The sequence below is a fragment of the Sciurus vulgaris genome (genome assembly GCF_902686455.1).
Source record: "Sciurus vulgaris genome assembly, chromosome: 2".
Taxonomy (NCBI): Eukaryota; Metazoa; Chordata; class Mammalia; order Rodentia; family Sciuridae; genus Sciurus; species Sciurus vulgaris.
In genome coordinates this window covers 75617029-75634478 of record NC_136462.1, presented here as the reverse complement: position 1 = coordinate 75634478, position 17450 = coordinate 75617029, and the positions used below count along the sequence as shown (strand labels likewise).

Sequence of the window (17450 nt, the reverse complement as noted above, 5' to 3'; positions counted from 1 at the left end):
CGATTTTGCTAAAAAATAAAACTCAATAAAATAAAACATTTGAACATTAAAAGGTTATGTGCACATGTGCACATGTGTAGGTACATTATGCACTCATCTTCATAAAGTCCATGAGAGAGGGTATTGCTGTTATCTTCACTGACAGATGAGGACATCTTTGAGGTCTAGAGAAGTGATATAACTCATTGAGAGTCACTCTGCTGGCAAGTGCCAGAACAGGATTTGGATCCCTGCAATCTCATTCTTATGACCATAAAATGTGAAGGCCTCTACAGAAAATTGAGCTGTCGTGGGATTGTTTGAAATACTAACCAATTTTACTTTTGCTTCCTTGTATTCCTCACCCCCTCCCCATCTACTCCTTCTTTCCCCTAAATATCTCCATTCATACAGTTAATAGATTTCTGGTCCATTTCCTCAAGTTTACCAGGGTAGAAAGCAGAAATAGCCTGGCAATTTCTGTTTGCAGTGTTTTCAAGTGCCTAAATTCTATTAGATGCATTACTATAGATGCCTCTGTGTCAGAAACACAAAAATGGAGGCAATGCATTTTAGGGATAAGAATTGTTTAGAAAACGTGGTGAATTTGCAGGTATCTCAGAGAAATGAGAGAGGTCTCACCAATTCATTCCCAGCAGATAGATTTCTGGTGTGTTTGAAAGTACTGTGAATACCACATCAGAGTTTGCAGACTATGTAGATTTGACCCAAGTGAGCCTGCAGCCAGGGCTTCAACCAGGCTAGCTTCCAACCAGCTGCAGGCGAGCACTCCTCTTGCCAGGATGCTCTCTGCACCCAGTGAAATCCCTGTGAACATAGTGCTCTTCTGTGCCTGCAGATCTAGCTTGGTTCTCTTCAGTTCATTTTTATCCTGCAACATTCCAGAACACTCATAATCCCAGAAGAAAGAAGATGGTGGAGAAAAGGGTGATGGAGAATAGAATCAGTTTAAATTCTTCTGAGGTTGGACAGTGATTGGATAAAGCTTAAATTCCAGTTTCATCTTATGCTGTATTTGGAATACATATTATTAGCCTTTGGATATCTGCAAGAAAGAATGTTACACAGCTAGTCTCACCATTTCAGTTGTCTCTCTAATAAGAATAAAATATTGCAAGGTGAATTGATTCAAAAACGTATTGTCAATGAAGAATAATTGAAAATGTTTGTAATGACTGTAGTGGTATAGTGAAAGATCAATGTTTTCACAATGCCACTTGACTTCTGGTTTATGTGTTGGGTGCTAGAGGGCACAGATAAGAAGAGAGCATTTTATTGATCAGCGTGTCCAATATGCACAGTTAATCTGGACAAAGGTTATTATATTTATTATATTTATTATATTTATGTTTATTATATCACTGCCAAAAATCTGAGATGACAATATTTGAAAGAATCTAGCAAAACAAACTTCCATAAGGTATAAGAATGCTGAAAATTACCTTCTATCTTTAACTATCCCAGTATTCTAGGTGGGGACGTGCACTTTGTATTTCTCATCTGTTGTGAGAGACAATAGAGAATTTTTAAGGACTTATTTTTAGGAGAAAACATAGCACCATCCTTAGCCCCGAGCACAAATAACACTTGTGCTACTCCTCATATTTGCTTTTTGAGAAAATACCAAAAAGATACTGATTTCCTAGGTTGGGAGTCAGTAATTTACCCATAAGCCAGTGACCTGCCATAGCCTTATAGCCGCTGTGATTGGTGGTTCAGGACTGTTTTGTACCACTGGGCTCTAAATTTTTTAAGCAAAGACAGTGTCTTATTAATCTTATACAAGCAGGAGTTAGCACAGTGATAGAATATAGTGTGTGCTTAAAATGTTTCTTGCTGAATGATTAAGTATTCTTAATCATCCGAGTGTGGAGCTAGAGAACAGGGACCATGAAATTCTCACTCATGTCCGAGAGGGGCCAGTCACACTAGTTCATGGGAGTGATGGGAGAAAATTGTACATGTTTTGTTTAAAACCATTTATACTGTTCTTACTTGTGTGTTTTTTATAAGCTGCCATAATTCTAATTATTTTATAATTATGATTATTTAATCCCATAATGACCATATGTGATACTAGTATTACTATAATAATACTTCTCTATTTTACAGAAGAGGAAACTAAGGTGGAGAGAGGATGATCTGCCCAAAATCATGTTATAAATTTGTCATCAAAACCCCGCAAGGGTGGTTATGCTGTGTTGTATTTGCATAGATGATTTAGGTTTGTGATAAATCATGAGTAAATTTGTTGATAATCTGTGGTTGAAGTTAAGTCTAAATGTGCTTGTAAACAGTTTTGTCATTTCCCAATTAATTCCTCTATTGTAAAATAGCTTGGATAGGGGCTGGGGATGGGAGATTCTAGAGTGAGTTAGGTGTCAAAGACTCCATATTTGGCATATATGTCTATGAACCGTGATTGACTCTACAGAATTCCATATCAACAGTTTACTTTGATGTGGTTATTCATAAATCACTCTCACTTATTAACAGTATAAGCTATTTTAAAATAAAATCTTCCAGGGCTTTTTTTTTTTTTTTTTTTTTTTTCGGATACTTAATTCAGCCTATCAAAATATCAGATTACATGGGCAGATGTAAACTTGATGCTTCTTACACTAAAATGTGGTATGACAATAGTTAAAGCAAGAAGAACTTGGAGGTATCAATTGAGCACAAGTTGAGAGAGGCCAAGGTTGGACAGGAATTTTAAAAAAACAATGCCTTTTTATAAGAAAGTAATATTTGTGCAGGTTCTGGTTTGGAGGAGGGTTGATGAATCTACATTTGAAATGTGAGTTTCAATTTAAACAGCTAATTTTAAAGGAGGAAAATAACAGATTTGGTTTACTCGCTAGAAATATGCTTAGAAAGACAAGGATACCTCTAAATTGAAACAATTAAAAGGGTGGGATATGTTTGGTTTGAAAAATGAAAGATCTAGAAAACTCAGAACAGTTTTTCAAATATTGAAACTGTGTGGTGAAGGATGAATATTTCACTTCAGACTCCTGCCTTTTTGTTTCTGAAACACCTTCGTCTCTGCATTACCACTGCCTCTGACCTCAAGTGCCTCCTCCATGCAATAATTTTCTAATTAGTGTCTCTGCATCTCATCTCATATTTCTCCCACATAAACCCTTCACAACACACCAGAATTATCTCTCAGAAACACAAATCAGACTGTGACATTTCATGGCTTAAAAGCCTCCCAACAGCTCCTCTGCACACACAAAGTAGGTATGAACCCCTCAACCTTACAAGGTTTCCGAAAGTAATTCACATACATATCTATTACTCCTCTCCTACCCAACCCCCAATCATCTGCCTTAAACCTAAGCTTTGGTTTCTTAGGACTACTCACTCTGAAAGACTGTGCTTTTCAACTTAGGTTCTTTTATACACACTATTATTTCTGTCTGCAGTTCTCCACCCCTCATTCCAACCCTCATTGAGGAAATTCAATTCATGCTTTAGAACCAGTTGAAGTATGTCATCTTCTGTGAAAACTACCCCCTTTCCGCAGTCAGGATTCAAGGACTCCTCCTCCACGTAGCCCTAGCACTTTGACATAGTTATCAGTTACTGTTAGAAATTCATGTGCAAGTCTTTCCTGTTTGCCAAACTTTGAACTTCTCAAGTCAATGGCTTCCTGATCTTCAATAACATCTGAGTCAAGATAAAGATTCAATTAATTTTTATTAAGTCCATGAATGAATATAACACGTTGCAATATAATACATGCATATAGACACTGGTTCAGTATAATAGCATCAATGGTGATGATATCAATCATAATAGCTACCATTTCTGAGCATCACCAAAGTACCAAGCAATGTCTTAGGAACTAGGGTAATGCCACATCACTCTACACAACCCTAGGAATAGGTATTTAAAAATAAAGAATCTGACCACCAAAAAGACAAAGCAACACACACTGTCACACAGTTAATAAATCATAAACATAGATTTGAAAACAATTCTCTCTGATTAAAATCTATACTTCAAGCCATACCCTAAACACCTCTTTAAGCCTTTGAAGAATGAGAAGTATCCAACTGATTCCAGGATTTCCTTGGGAGGTTTGTTTTCAAATGTGGAAAGTAAAAGTTTCTGTCCAGAAATATTTGCAAATGATAACTCCACTTTTTGGAGACTGGATTCCACACAGACAGATTCCATACTTGAGGCAGATGAAGCTGAGAAGGGATACTAGTCAGACATCACACCATATTCAAATGAAACTACTGTACTGGTAAGTGGACACAGTCTCCAGACACATACCCTACCTACATTTGCCTTCTCACCACGCTCGCTCCCTGAGCCCGTCCTATAGAGCAGGGTGGGAGCTGTCACTGACTGTGGGGGACCCACCCATGCCCTTAGCCTTTACTGCAAACTCCCTAGGGAGAGCCAGAGATGGAGAGAGAATCTCTTTTCAGATCCTCTGTTCATTATGCACATACCATGGCACTCTCCTCTTTCCTTCCATAAATAGCATTTATTCTGGAAGTCTCATGGACTTATTTAAGTTACTAGGACTCTAGGCTCTTCCTTGTATTCTTGGCTATTTAAAAGCCTAAGAAACATTCTGAAGCTGTTTACTGAAATATTGCTTAGCGTTAGTTTCTCTCCCTACCATGGGATATATGCAAGGAAAAGTTTAATGCATTTATCTTCCCTCTCTGATCGCATCTTGCCATCTGTGGTGCATCCAAGCAGCCCAGAGAGGCCTGCATCTATAATGACTGTGCTTTAATATTCTGGATGCTGCTATAGATACCAATAGGTTTGGGAGGGAACTGAAGCCTAGGGAAATATATGGGTAAATTCGGCTCAGTTACCTTCTTTTAGATTACTTGCCTGAAGTAGAACATCCTAAAGTTTGCAGGTTCGTACGTGACAACTTTTAAAATAGCTCTAGATGTGCGGCCAGCTCTGTTCAGAAAATGGAACGTCAAAGGTGACTCAGCCTAGCTGAAGCAAGAAAAGTTTAATTCAGAACATAATTTGCTTTCCTTTATTTGCACACTGCAGTTCTGGGGAATAAAAGCCATTATGGAATCAAAGGACAATTTGCTTTTTTGTTGTTGTTGTTGTTCTGCACTGAATTTTTAAAGGCTTTTTAAAAAAGAACATAAACAGATGAATGATACCAGATTCAGTGCAGCTTAAAACTAAGTACCTTGAGCTCTTTCTCATGATAAACAGAAACCAATCTTGGCTCTCTGCCCCCAAGCTCAGGACTGGGTGTACTCCTGAGATGGATTCTCTTCCTGGTCTGGGGAAAGGAAGTCCAGGTGGTCATGGGCAAGGATTCTCAGAGAGATGGGGGTTTAAAAATATTCAATTATGCATGTTTCAATCTCCTCCCTCCCTGTTTCCTGAAAGCTATGCTTCCCATTGCCTTTCAGGTCTATCTCTCCACACTTTTAATGGCAATTTTGACCCTGTTAGAGAAGTCCCTGGGCCTAAATATGCATCTTGTGGGGTGGCAGGAATATCATTTGGGTGAGAAGAAAAGGAGAAGCTATCTCTACACCAAGGGAAAATAAAACAGAAGATCTAATAGAATGAGGGAGACAGCACAGATTCAAGAGCTGTAAGAAATGTGCTTCCATAAGACTTTTTTTCTTTTTCCTGAAAGTAGATTAGAAGATGTGGATGCAAAGGTTTTGCAGCCAGTGGTGGAATGTGAAGATACTGATATGAATTATGCATTAAATCCCTTGGACCTTCTTCAAGAAATGTTACTAAAAGGTGGGGTTGCTTTTAATTACTTTTTCATTGTTGAGTTATTTCTCTGAATATGACACTGCTCAGAGAATAGACAATGGCAACCTCCAGCTTATAACAGGGATTGAAGAAGAAACCAAGCTGAGTGTTAGGAAAGAGAAAGAAAGTTCTGCCCCTGTAGCTTTCAAAGCAGGGATATGGCATGAATCTTTAAGGTCCCTGGGAAGCTCTGGCCATGAAGTCCTCAGGTAAAGGTAGATGGAACATGCTGAAAACCTTTGAAAAATTATCTGTGACAAACATTTATTTCCACAATATCAGCTAAGTATTTCCTCTGGCCACTGAATAGTCAGATCTCTGCATTAGTCAGGGACAAAGGTCAGGAACAACTAAGGTTGTGTCAGGTATCAACCAAGGGTCCAGCAGTGGAGTGAAGATAAGAATAATCTAAGATTCCTAACACCTGCAACCACCCAGGAAACAATCCCACGAGAGCCACAGTTGGGGATTAGAAAGAGTTAGATGATTCAGGAAGTCACACTCAGTGGATAGATTAGGAGGAGCTGCTTGTCCACTCCCAAGTCAGGTATGGAACATGTCTCCCAAGCAGAGGCTGTAATTCCCTGGGGATCATTCATCCCCATGGGTTGGGACTGCAGACGTCTGAAAGGGAGATTGACTTCCCTGTTCCCCCTCATGGCCCCACATTTTCACAGTGCTCTGGACAACACAAATTACATAGTTGACCCTGAAGATGGGTAATGTTCACTTAAAGGGAATGCAGGTTTGCAGGCAGGGAGAATGCAGGGAGCAAGATGCAAGGAGACACTTCTTTCCTCTACATTTAAAAAGATTCATAAGTGCTCTTTCAGTTCTAGACAAGAAAGATCATAAAAATATAATTGTTTCCTCTGTAATTACACTATTGATTGGTTCTGCAGAGCCTGTTTGCAATTATGCTGACCCTTGCGCCATTCACTATTCAGGCTGGAAAGTGAGACTTGTCTTTTCTACCTGTCTGCCAAGGGTAGGCTTGGACAGTTTTAGCTAATGAGCTATTTGTTGTCTTCAGCCCCTAAAGCTTGCATTGCCTCCCAAATCAAAAGGCAAAAATCTCACTAGTAAGGCTTAGTCCTTATCTTTCTTCTTTCAGGATTGACAATGTAAGGTGAAAATTCTGTTTTTTAACCCTGAGACAGGAAATGTGAAGGCATGCATAATAATGATGGAGTAACTGAGAGATGGACACAGTTTTAGTTTCCGGTGTCCTCAGTGAGCCACCCTGGCAGCCCTGAATTTACCAACCTTTAACTTCCTGTTTTGCAAGACAAAGATAGCTTTTGGTCATGGACACTGAGTATTCTTTGCCACCCAGGAAACTTATAACTAATAGAAACTCTATAAAAATGCCATTTCTTCCCTTGCTCATGCCAATGAGTTGTCTTTCCACAGGGGCAAACTTGGTTCTTCAGGTTCATTTGAACTCCTTCTGCAACTCACAATGTCTTTCTTAATTTAGGAAAAAGAACCTCCATTTTTTTTTTTCATGGGTGATAAATAATACCCAAAGTTCCATATTGATTGTTAGATACTTCCAAAGGTTATGGAATTATAAACTATTAGAAATTATGAAATTATAAAACTGTACTTGGCCCCAGAACAGCACTAACTCCTTTCAAAGTTAAGTTTGTATTCCAGGCAAATAGCAACATACATATTTTGTAGTTCTCAAGTAACTAGGGTGATAAACCATGAAACAAAAGACTTCAGTTTATAATCGAATTTATGTGATTTTAAAATAGTTTGCTTACAAATAAGAAAACTGTTTAAACTTAGTCTCTATATTAACATGTCCACTTTATTTTCTGAAATTTTTTCCATCTGTAGTTAGCCCAACCAGTTTATATTCTGGTATTTTGACCATATAAAACATATTACCAATATTGTAGAGTCACTCTTTTAAATTATACTTTTTTGTTTGTTTGTTTGTTTAAAAGGATTTTGCTCACTGTTTTATTTTTACAAGTGTTGCTATGTTAAAAAAAAAAAAAACATTTTTTTCCAGCATGTCTAGAAGAGTTTAGAAAAAAGTAGAGTCTATAGAATCAGATGTCTAAAAATAGGAAAAAGAAAAACAAAACAAAACAAAAAAAGACATTAAAAATTCCTCATTAGGATAGATCCTGAGTTGAAATCATAGTCATCTGTAAAAAGAAACATTTAGGTCAAAAAGGTGTAACTACTCATCCTCACCTTGGACTTCACTGGTGAAATTTTCCAGGCACTGTAGGAGGGACAGAATGCATGCCAGTTAGTTGGCTAATTCTGGCACAAATCATACTTGGCTTCTGAAAATTTTATAACTATCTCTTAAATCCCAAACCTCCTGGTTCTCTGAAATTGATTGTCTTAATCTGATTCCCAATACTTCTTAAGCAAATAAACATTTTCCCTGCAAGATCATGCATTTAAGTATGTGTTGGCTGTGAATAGATACAGGGAAACCAAGTATGGATGTGAATTGGCAGTTTGGTGATACAGCGGTGAATCTGAGTGGCTGTATAAGCTGTAATGAAGTCTCCTGTCTGCTCTGCTCTGGCTGGGCTCCAGAGGTGACCATCGGGCAACATCAACCTGAGGAGGGTGAGAACCCCAGCAGCTGCTTGATGGGTTTAAACCACCACTCATCAACCTCCAGCTCTTCTACCAAACCAGCTAGTTTTTCCATCCTGCTGGAGTGTGGATGCCACTTGATAACTGAAAACAGATTCACAAAGGAATCTCTCAGAGCCATCTTCTAACATCTCTCCAGCTCCTTTGGGGTAGTGAAAAGGGCTTTCTTCCATGGTAGGGCAAAGTCCGAGACACTGAAACCTGACGCAGTAACAGAACTTCCACTGACCCCACCAGCTAAGGAGGTGGATGAGAGGTTGCCATTTCCTCTACAAGAATTCTTACTTCACTCACTTTCCCCTTCAGCCCCACCCCCTGGGTCAGCCAGACAGGCCATGCTCACAATGAGGAGATCTAAACTATACTTCTTACCTAATTCAGACATTTTTGAAATATATTACGTGTGTCATGATATATCAGGATATTTGTTTATGGATTTTTTTTTCTTTTTTCTTCTTCTTATGTTTTTCTTTTTCCTCAAGCGATCTGTCTCAGTTAAAAAGCATTCTGCTCAGTTTGGATGCAGAGTGCAGTGACTTGAGCCACAACTTAAGAGCATGGGTTATTCACTTACCAGGAGTTCTGTAGGTCAGCAATTGCAGAATTGGTTTAACAGCTCAATATGTGATAAAGCGCCAGCTCTTCCATTGCTCCAATTCTTTATTCTGCATGTGTTTCACTTCATCCTCATGTTTGTGATCTCATAGTTGCAACATGGCTGCCACAGTTCCTTGTATGTCATCATCATTCAATAGTATCCAGGAGAAAGAGAAGGAGAGGAGGACTAAGAAAGATATTATTCTCCTTATACAACTCTTTTGTTTATTAGGGAAATTAATTATAATATTCCCCCAGCAATTTTTGTTGTTGTTGTTGTTGTTTTGGAAAATTATACCAGAATATATCAGCAAAGAGTGAGAGAGAAAAGATTGTCATTTCTGGTCTAGACTGCTCATGACGCACTCCCTGGGTTATTTGTAGATTCTCTAGCAAGGGGAAGATGTCCAAGGCCAGACAAGCAGCTAGTCACATGCCACAAACCAGCAATGAACCCCTCATTCTCTGATCATTGGAGTGATCCTCTACTGTGTTCCCATATCATCAATGGCAGTTAAAATAAAACCAATGACTTTGTTGTCATTAAATCCTGTGATCTTCCATTTTTCTTTGTAAAGGAGAGACAGCATTCACCTTAACCATAGTAGATCTAAAAGACTTGAGACATTTAGGAAAATGTAAAATAAATAATAAACTGTGTTTTCATTAATTTGTTATTCAATGCAATTTTACTTAATATCCACCATATGTAAAACTTAGTTTTAGGAACATAATATTTATCAGGGGAGAATTAAATGAAAAATCCTGCCCTTGAGTTGTTAGTGGGGGGAATAGACAATACATGTCTGTTAAATGTTAGCATTTAACTAGTTAGTTAAACACTAACTAGTTTAACTAGTTTAATTAGTATTAACCCTCCCCTTTTGGGACGTTATACTTCCTATGTTTCTGACCTTGGGCTTGGTCATATCATTTGTTTAGCTAATGAGATGCTAGTGGGTATAATGGGCACTACTTCCCAGAAGTAGGTCCTGCTCTTCTTTTAGCAGAAGAAAGGCAATTCAGCATGGAATATTCAGAATGAGTAAGATACTGAAGCAGGGCCTCAGTCAATTCATGGAAATAAAATGTTTCTCTAAGTGATGGATTGAGGTCATTTCTTACTAGGGCATGACAGGCTAAGTTTATTAATACTGTAAATAATATACACACACAGTATATAGACACTAAGTACTGTGGAAAGAAAAAAAAAACAGCAGAATGTGGAGGGCAGTGGTAAGGTAGGTTATGCTCAGGGAGCAGCATTAAATAGAACAGTGAGGGTAGACGTCACAGAGGAGAGGAAATGTGAATTTTCATTATGAAAAACTGTGAGGGAATTTTGCAGAGAGGATATCTGGGGAAGCTGCATTCCAGGTAGAAGGACCACTAGAGGAGAGACCCTCAGAGGACAAAATGCTTAGAGCATCTGGGGACTACGGAGTTTTCTGTGACTGTAGCAAGTAAGGGGTTCCAAGAGAGAAGGGCAATATGGAGTGAATCTGCAGATCAGGACTTTGGCAGTGGCTCTGAACTAAATGGAGAGCAGTGGCGTGATTTCCATCAGAGCAATGGAAGGTACTAATTTAAAGTACCATTATGGCTGCTCTGTTAAGTACCATGGAGGACAACGGTGGAGTGGAGAGGCTGGTTAAGTGGCTACCCTAAGGCCAACCAGAGAGGTGGCCAGGTCACAGACTTGGTGATTCAAGGCATATTCCAAAGGTAGAAAAAAACAGTGTGTATTGATAGATGGGGTATGGCTGAAGAGGAAAAGGATGCCATGCCCTTCTGAGAAAAGGAAACATGCTCCCTTAAAAGCAGCCACACATGTGCTTTCTGGAGGAGACAAATGCTCAACTACCTTCCTGCTGGCCACTTGGGGTCCCAACTGGCTGTGCCTCCTGGGCCTGTGAGGCACGGAAGGCCACCATGTCACCAGGTGGAAGTGTCTGTGGACACAGTGGTTTGTGAAATTGAGTGGAGATCAGAAGCTGACCAGGCTCGTATCGCCAAGAATCTGAACATTCTTGGAATAGTAGTTTTATCAGGAATTATGTCATTTGCATATATTTTCTGGCATAAATCTAAAACTGTTAAATTATTTTTTGATGACTTTTACAAAGGTTCTGGCCTTAATAAACAACATAAGTACTGAATTCATGTCTAATAGTATTTTTAAAAGAGTACTGAATTTCCATTCCTTAGGAAAGTTGGTGATAAATATGGAACATACATGGATTCTTACTATATGTATCACCCTCCATTGGGTCTCAGTGACACAGGTCCATAAAAACCTGAAGACATAAGTACAACAAAGAAGCACCAGCATTTATTTCAAGTCGGTTGTTATTTGAAAGAAGATTGTCCCCCCCAAAATTATTTAACATGTGTGCCTGCCTGGTGTGGGTTTGCAGATCTCTAATTAGAGGACTTTCCCTTTGGATCAGTGTTCATTATTTCAAGTTACTTTTGCTTATCTACCATTTCAAGTTTTCTTGTGGTCCAATGGTTTAGGAACTTTGTGAACAATTAAGTGATTTTAGTGTTATATGAGTGTCATCAGATTACTCAAGTAGAAAATCAGTTAACTGAGTAATGGTTTGATTATTTATTCATCCAGGATAAGCTCCCATTTTAATTAGATATATGCATATTCTGTGCCAGTGGAGTGCGCAAAGTCCTGTGATTTTGTAGCATCTAAATGTGATGAAATTATCAAAAGAACCACATGTAGACAAAATTATTAGACAATATTTTCTTATAAAAACATTTAGTAAAATTCCTCTTGATAAGGTAAAAAAGAAAGAACCTGTAATATATTTGAGATGAACCATATATGTACTTTAATGAAAAAAAATTAGAATTCAGATATCCTCTATTAAGCAGAATTTTCCCTGAGCTTCCTAGTACTTTGGCACTTGCAAATGTAGTATTTTTCTCATTTAAGAATATTATAGTATACAGAGAAAAATTCTTTGAAGATGCCAGCAATTCATAATTCCTGTTTTATATTTTTAAGTACAAGGATATATGTTAATTTTATTTTAGAAAGAAAGCTATTTTAAATATATTTTCATTTAAATTAACATACCATGATTGTGTATATTTATGGGTTACAGTGTGGCACTTCAATACATGTCTATAATATGTGATGCTCAGACTAAGGTAATTAGCATATCCCTCATCTCAAACATTTCTTTGTGCTAGAAACATTCAAAATCCTCTCTACTAGCTATTTTGAGTTATACAATTAATTATTGTCAACCACAGCTATCCTACTGTGCTATAGAACACTAGATGTTATTCATTATTCTCTGTATCCAATTGAACCCCTGTGCTTGTTAACCCTCCACACTCCTTCCTCCCTCAACCATCCCCTTCCCAGGTTCTGGTAACCAGTATTCTACTTTGTTTCCATGAAATCGACTTCTTAGCTTTCACATGTATGTGAAGACACAAAACGTTTCTCTTTCAATGCTCTACTTATTTCACATAACATACTGCCCTTCAGTTAGATACATGTTGATACCATTAAGAGAATTCCATTCTTTTTTATGACTGATTACCATTCCATTATGTTTATATACCACTTTCTTTATATGTGTTTTTTTTCCATTTATTCATTGATGAACACCTAAGTTGATTCTATACTTTTAGCATTATTTTTAAAAATTATTTATTTATTGTTTTTTTAACAGATTGCATTTTGATTCATTGTACATTTAGCATTATTAACAAATATTGCTGCCACGGACACTGGAAATTCATGTCCTTTGGATATATATCCAGGAATGGGATTGCTAGATCATGTGCCAGTCTTATTTCTAGTTTTCTGAGGAAGCTCTGTACCATTTTACTCAGTGGCTGCACAAATTTGTATTCCAACTAACAGCATATGGGAGGGACCCTCTCTCTACATGTTTGCCAGCATTTGTTATTTTTGTCTTTTTTCTAATAGTCATGCTTTCTGGGGTGAGATGATGTCTCATTGTGGTTTCGATTCCAATTTCCCTGATACTGGTGATGTTTAACATTTTCTGGTGCATTTTTGCCATTCATATATTGTCTATTGAGAAATGTTTATTCAGAGCACTTGACCATTTTAAAATCGGATTATTTTTGCTATTGAGTTGTTGATTACTACATATCTTCTAAATATTAATCCCTTATCAGATGAGTAGTCTATAAATATTATCTCCCATTCTTCAGGTTGTCTCTTCATTCTGTTTGCTGGACAAAAACTTCTTAGTTGGTTACAAACCCATTTATCAATTTTTGTTTTTGCTGCCCATGCTTTTGGAATCATATTTAAAAACTTTTCCCAGACCAATGTCCTGAAGCAGGCCTCCTATGTTTTCTTCTAGTAAGTTCATCATTTCAGATCTCATATTTAAGTCTTTGATTCATTTTTATTTAATTTTTATAGAGATTAAGAGCTAGGGTCTTGTTTCATTCTTCTTTGTAGGAATATCAAGTTTCCCTACCACCATTTATTGAACAGATTTTTCTTTTTCCAGGAGACACTCTTTCTGCCTTTGTCAAAAATGGTTGTAGTTGTACAATCATTTCTATGTTCTCTATTCTGTCCCATTGGTCTTTGTGATTGTTTTAATATCAGTACCATGCTGTTTTTATTACTATAATCTTGCAGATTTTCAAATCAGGTATTATGATGCCTCTAAGTTTGTTCTTGCTTGGGATCACTTTAGTTATTTGGGACCTTTTCAAGTTCCAAATAAATTTGAAAAGTACGTTTTTTTTCTAGTCTGTGAATAGTATCATTGGCACTTTGATAGGGATTAAATGGAATATATGGATTACTTTGGTTAGTAAGGAATGCTATTTAAAAAATAATTTTTGATAAAATCTTTCCTAGATCTATAATAAACTGCTGGACAAAAACCCCCTGTTTCAAAAATTACATAATTCAATTATTTTTCAATTCTATGTCTTGCCTAAATGTGACCCAGTTTGGATGATACATTATATGGCTACTCTAGTTACAGAAGATACCACAATTTTGCCAGATCAACTAGAAAAATACATTTGTCATTAATTAGGATGGGGAAGATGGTGAAAGAAATAAATTTCCAGGACAAGAAAGATGAGTGGTTCAGTTTTGGACATATTTACTTAAATGTTCATGTAGAGATGTTAAATAGGTATTTGGAAACACAAGCCTAGGTTCAATAAAGATATATAGACAGTGTTTTAGTCATCTTTTTCACTGCCATAACTAAAGGACCTGACCAGAATGATTGTAAAGGAGGAAAAGTTTATTTGGGGGCTCACGATTTCAGTGGTCTCAATCCAAAGACAGTAGGCCCCATTCCATTTGGCTCAAGGTGAGGCAGAACATCACGGTGGAAGAGGGTGGCAGAGAGAATCAGCTCACATGATGATCAGAAGCAGATAGAGATAACACTTTCTAGATACAAATATATACCCCAAATTCACACCTCTAATGCCCCACCTCCTCCAGCCATACCCCACCTGCCTTCAGTTACCATTCAATTAATCCCATCAGGTGATTAGTTCAATAATTGGGTTAAGGTTCTTGTAACCTAATCATTTATTCTCTGAATCTTCTTGTATTGTCTCACCCATGAGCTTTTGGGGGACATCTCACATCCAAACCATAACAGATGGAAAATATAATTTTTGAAGCCACTTTAATACAAGTGTGTGGGGGTTTTCCCTGTGAATTACAAAATACAGACACACATATATCCTACCTCTGTTTGCCTTCATCTTTGTTATATGACTTTGCCACTGCTTCCACCAAAGGGTGAATATTCTTTTCCCATCTCTTGAATATGCATTGGTTTATCACTTTGACCAGGACAGTGTGACACAAAGAATGATAGTATCTCTGAGATTAGTCTGTGCACGCCTTTTAGAAGCTTTCCCTGTCATCCTCTGAGAGGACTGCTCTGAAACTGGCATGTCAGGAACCCATCGAACCTATAGGGGGATGAGAGGGGACAAGAGGGAAAAGCAAGGCCCTTTAGCTGGCAACTGTGTGTGAAGGTGTGAGGGTATCGGGACTTTCCAGCAGTACTCCCATTGGACGCAGTTGCATGGGTGAGCAAGGGGCCACAGGAGGAGAAACCATCCCCTCCACACATAGACCGTGAGTAGGATAAATCATCAATTGTTTTACTCCACTAAGTTTTGAGGTGGTTTGTTACACAACAATAAAAAACTGATAGAGTATTTAAATAATTATATTGACTATAATTATCAAAATATTTATACATAAGAAAGAGATGAGGAAGAAGGACTACGCCTTAGAGGTACTCCAATAATCATATTATGGGCAATATCTATATTATATTAAATATGTATTAATATTGCCTCAAAGTTATATTAAAGTTTGACTATATTATTGGAAAAATGTATTTGTAATTAAGATGGGTATCAAAGTTATTCTCTGGCATTCTAAAAATGTCAAAATACTGTGATGATTTATGATGATATAATCTTATATTTGCATTTTTTTGGTTCACAAAGATTAATGTGGTCATTCTGTGCTTACAAATGTGCAAACATGAAAGGTTTAAGTTACTGCTCTCTATATCAGTATCGAAAGTTTCACAATGTCTAAATAATGTGTGTGTGTGTGTGTGTGTGTGTGTGTGTGTGTATACACACCTACAAGCACTCCATTTGGCAACCAAGGAGGTACTGACAAACAAGGAGATGTGACTTTATACCATCATGAATTTTTAAATGTAGTATACAGTGATGAAGACCAACAATTAAGTAAGTGCTTATGATATGTGGGAGATATAACTTGCTATGGAACAATACAAGGACTTTAATCTCATACGTGGAGAAGTTTTCTGAATTAAATAATATCTCACATAAGACTTAGAGAATACACAAATGCTAAATAGCCAGCCAAAGTCACAAGACAAGAGAAATTTGAAAGAAGTTTTTGAAGGTAAGAGAGAGCCTGACACCTTCAAGAACTACAGGAAGCTGTGGTGTCCAGTGTGTGTTTTGGGAGGCAGGAAGTGTGGCATGGAAACGCGGGGAAAGTGTGACTAGAGATTGGGATCAAAAGGCCAGTTTTGTTATGCCCTGCTAGAAATTAGGACTTTATTCTAAGATTTGGAGGTAGGATCTCAGTGTAATGGTGGGGACTGAAACAAGATTATAGTGCATTGAGGAATTAGTAGAATGAGAAGAATAACCAAAAGGTGGTTTTCAAAGTCAGTACCTATGAAACAAGGATGATAAAAAAAAGATCATTCCAAAGAAGAATGAGATCTCAAAATGAAGTTGTTTTGAAGTCAGGCCACACTTGAATATGCTTAGTACTGAAGGAAAGAAGCCTAAAGATGACAAGAGAGTTGAAGATATCGGAGAAGGAATTCCCCCAATTCATAGAGTAAGAAGGCCAAAATGGTGAGAAGGAAGGAGATCAGAAGCCCAGGTGGAAAAATCAGTATTAGATAATTAATTTATACACTGAAAGGGGAGGCAGAGAAAAGAGGGTAAGTGCAGGTGCAGATAAGCTGCTTTGGTTGCATGAAGTTGAGAAAGTTATATTAGTGGTTTTCTATTTTCTCCTTGAAGTAGGAGGCTAGGACATATGCTGAGGGGTAAGAAGCGAACTGGCAGGAACAGAGGTTTAAGAAGAAGGAAGATGTTGGAAATAGCTGTTGCAAAGAATAGGGGCAAAGACTAATTAGGAAATCAATGGCAGCCTGGTTGAGACTGGATGTCATGAATTTAGACGAGCACCAAAATGCTAGGTTGTGAGCTTTTTTCTATCATCATTCAGCGTTAGGAATATTAGTGCAAAGAACATAGGCTGTTATATTCAGAATTAGCTCTTTTGAGGTGGATATTTTAGAAGGACAATAGAGCCCTGTGTCACTCATGCTTTCAATAAAAAGCAGATTAGGATAAATGTTACATGAATGATACTGACAATGATGTCTATAAGCATGGAGAGAAGCAGCAAGTTGGTATTGGCTGCATTTGTCAAATAGGACAGTGATAATTTTCTAAGATAGATGGGAAATGGCAGAGCAGTCTAGGTGAAGAAAATTCATGGGGGATGGTTAGGCACAATGCTCACAGATGCAGAGAGAAGTCTTCCAGAAATGGTGGGTCTTTGTTGAGAAGTAATGTGAACTATATCTAACAGGTATGTGTACCTAAGTCTAGAAAGCCTTACCATACATGCGTGTGTGTGTGTGTGTATGTGTGTAAGTTTGGGTCATTGGGAGTCAAAGCAGAACAGTGGTAGATTGTGTGCAGGTTTGGGGAATAAAGAACCTACACATACACGTTAACTCAAATCTCCTTATCAACATCACTATTGAAGTAGACATTGAGGCTTTACTTTGGTTAAAAATAAGTGAGTATGTAGTGTTATAAACAAAAATATGATACACATACTGCTTATAATATTCTATAGCTAG

At 37.6% G+C, this 17450-nt stretch overlaps 1 pseudogene across 1 annotated transcript; it reads right to left on the bottom strand.

The window, feature by feature from the left end:
- Positions 1-8368: 8368 nt before the first annotated feature.
- On the bottom strand, positions 8369-10943 carry LOC306655292 (anaphase-promoting complex subunit 16-like; annotated as a pseudogene). The gene is made up of 2 exons: positions 10874-10943; positions 8369-8679 (listed from the first exon to the last, which is right to left on the bottom strand). The product of its transcript is annotated as an anaphase-promoting complex subunit 16-like (transcript).
- Positions 10944-17450: the final 6507 nt, after the last annotated feature.